Source organism: Aplidium turbinatum, chromosome 1, assembly GCF_918807975.1.
Source record: "Aplidium turbinatum chromosome 1, kaAplTurb1.1, whole genome shotgun sequence".
In the NCBI taxonomy this organism is placed as follows: Eukaryota; Metazoa; Chordata; class Ascidiacea; order Aplousobranchia; family Polyclinidae; genus Aplidium; species Aplidium turbinatum.
Genome location: NC_137472.1, coordinates 58,720,271 through 58,724,098, shown reverse-complemented (window position 1 = coordinate 58,724,098; position 3,828 = coordinate 58,720,271).

Genomic DNA, 3,828 nt, shown 5'->3' with positions numbered 1-3,828 from the left:
GGCCTATTGTTGTTCTTTAGCATTTTGCGTACTGCAAATCGGATCAGAAGTAGCCTAAATGAGGAGTGTTCAGCGATCAGTGAAATATGCTGTTGTATCATCAACTTGTTTACAGACCAATCCAGTACGAAACCAATACGTTTACGATATTACCAGAACTAAAACCTATAGTCATTCTGGAAAATTTTTAAGCAGCAAACAAAATAGCCCACAACATGACTACCGGTACATTAATGGAATACAAACAAATAAACAAACCAGGCAAGCGTAGCTTATATAGGCAGGTGAATTGATTGTTACACTTTTGGTTGTTCGTTTAGCCTCCTACTTGATACCCTTTGAGGTCAATTTATGTGAATATTTATCACAGCAGCGCACAAAGAAAAGTGACCCTACTGGTGTATAAAATGGTTTTCAGTTCCACAGAGTTTCCAATCCCGTAGTTATAGATATCCCTGATTTTACCAAATATATCTTGCAACAAGGACATTTTCATCATTAAACACCATCTCCGCTAGTAGCCTAATAGAGTGAGCATGAACATGGATGTTCTTTCTCTCTGGTAACAGCAATGCATTAACTGTTACCCAACCTGTCTTCTTTCTAACTTTTGACTCAAGTTCCACACGTGTTAAGTTAAGATGGTAGGCCTAGCCTATATTGTCAAAAAGAGACGGGTTCAAATTCAATTGTGATGTGGAATAGTCACTGCACAGTGCACACTCTTGTTACGGCACGTCCGTCCGATAATATCACACATCATAAAAGAAAGCCGAACCACCTTTCGATGAGTCGCGAAAACACCAGTTAGAAAAATAGAGAAAGATTAACGAGAGATTGTCGCTCAAGCGTGACAGTGCATCGCAATGATGACGTCACGATTGCGCCACAACCTATGTCACAATACGGAGACAGATAGCTTGGCCATAATTTCGTGAACATGGGTTATTAGTATAGTGCAGTCGTGAAAGGTTTTTTGTGGGAAAATTTTTTTATCAAGCTGATACTTTTCTCAAACCTTCCCCATACTATGCAAATGGCTCAGAAAAAAATCCCCATTAATCGGATAATGGGAAACCCCCTTTTGGACCCATTTTCCAAATGACGTCACAATCCCTTTATGAAAATTTCAAGTTTTTCAAAATAGGACATATTATACATCATTTTTTAGTTTTTTAACAAGGGAAATAACTTTTTCTATTTACCAGAACCTTGAAAATGTACAGAAAAAGGAGTTATTACCGATTAAGCAAAAGGATAAATCTATAAATTCCAGGCAAATTTGAAATTATTCGTCACTGTTGGACTTATTCTTCTACATTCGTTAACAAGAATTAAACAAAGTAAGCGAAACAAAAATTAAAGCTATCATCAAAAACGTCAAAGATGTTGCTTTCCTCCTCGTCTTGTCCTGTTTCATATCTTCATTGTACGAGAATTCCTTTTCTTCGGTACCAACATCGACGTTATGCAAAAGTGAAAAAAAACCTTCATTCTTAAGTTTTTCGTCTAGTCTCTGAAGTATGTCGTTCATACTAATTATACTTAGATACGAAAAAGATGTGAAGCTATTTTTGTATTTGAAGCATACTTAGACTACTATACTATTACATTCAACACTATGACTTCAGATATTGCTGATAATTGCAGAATTCTCTTTTCATCTGTGGTTGTAGGCCTACGATCAACTCCTAACCGAGCAGCCCACAGTAAAAAGAGGACAGCAAAAAGCTTCACCGGAATTTGGAAAGATCTTGCGATCAAGCAATGCTCAATTAAGTCGCGTGGAGGATAGACGGAAGTAAAAGTATGACAGAAAGTGTTCGACATCTTTGGTTTTTTAGTGTGAGTCACTCGGCAAGTATTCATGAAACAATGACGCAACTAAACAAGGCTCAGTTTCTATGAAGTAGGCTAACCAGCATGAAGAGTTAGGTGCTTCAAGAAAAGAGGGATTACGAAGATTGTAAAAGTGTCTGGCCTGGTTAACAACGAAAAACCCATTCTTAGTACCAGATGTAAACCTATCTTCTCTTTTAAACGGTCTAGTGTCCATCGCTGGAAAAGATGACGTCAATTGTGAACAAGCGGAGCAAATTGGTCAAAATATCCAAAAAGGTTTAGATGGGGTAGCAATTACTAGATAGCATCAATTAATTGATCAAACCATTAGAATCCTTAATGGAAGTAAACAAAACAAAAAGTGGTGCAAGTGGTATTGGTTCGAAAGTCATGTTCAATAGGATGTTTGCTGTTGCTGAAAGCGAGGAAAGCCTTGAGCAATTTTTCGAATTCGAGTTGACTTCAGAGCCAATGTCGATGTTCAAGGAAGGCATGATGAAAAAGCCTGACAAACCCTTTTTTTGAAAACTTCTTTTGCCTGGTTCTTCGTCGCATGCCTTAGAGGAAATCAACAAGCAACTTCTATTATCGACGGTGGTGCATTAGGCCTACATAAAGTTCGCTGGAAAAAAGGAATGAAGTTTTCGAAAGTTTGAAATTCGTATGTGAAATATATCCAAAACCATTATACCTATGCTGTTGTTGTGTTTGATGTCTATCATGACGAAAGTAGGCTACTAAAAGTCACGAGCACTTGCGCCAAAATTCCGTCCCACAGAGCACGTTTGTGAAAATTGATCCGAGCAATTCACTTGCTTTTACTCAAGATCGCTACCTTAGCTGAATCGAAACCAAGGCTGAATTCATCAAGTTTGTTTCTACCCTACTGAGACAATTCGAAGTTGAAGTTCACAACTGCTCTGATGATTTTACAATAACATCTAGCCTAAATTGAAAATAATTGATCTACACAATGAATATTGAAAAACGAAATGCACAAGAATGAAACTGCAAAGCAGAGGAGAAAGGCACATCGCATGGCGGTTAATTACGCGAGGCAAAATGCTCTGATGATGCTGACGGTTTCATTGTAGCGAAATCCCTTGATTATGCTTCTCTTTGAAAAGGTCCAGTAAATATCATTGCTGATGATACTGATGTAGTTACTATGTTACTGCATCATTGGAAGACTGACACTCATGATGATATTTACTTCGCCCAAAGAGCGCTTCAACAAAGCCTGGAGAATCAAAGAAGCCAACCCAAGTATTAAAGAGCTTCTTTTCCTCCATGCATGGTCAGGATGCGACACAACGTCATCGATATTTGAAAAAAGGAAAAGAAGTTTGCGAAAATCAGAAACGATGAAAGAGAATTCTGCAATTATCAGCAATGTCTGGAGTTTCCAAAACGAGGTCGGAGAAGCCTCTATAACTGCATTCAAGATCTGGTATTGTGGCAATGAAGATTCAACGCTTACTAAACTCAGGTATGTATTTTTACATAGGGATTATATGATAATGTTTACACTTTTAAGATATTGTCCAATTCTAGATACCCTGTATGTAATATTTATCTTTGTTTACTTTTAGACATGACAAAAAGCCTACATGTATATGGCATGCGAAGGGATAATTGCACCGGAAAAGCTACCACCAAGCCAAAGAGCAGCCTACTTCCATGGGTTACGTTTTTAGAATTTAAATTCAATGTTTGTAAATGGGGATTGAGAAACAATAGCAACAACGAACTTGTCCCAATAATGACGGATATGCATATAGCACCAGAAGCATTGACCAAAGTAATTAGATGCAGATGTAAGAAATCCACGAAAAATCCATGTGGAACGAAAACTTGCACCTTTCTCAATTATGGAATGGCATGTGTTTCTTCGTGTGGTGAATGTCATGGCGTTGAATGTAATAGTATAGTAGCCTAAGTATGCTTGAAATACAAAAATAACTTCACATCTTTTTCGTATCTAAG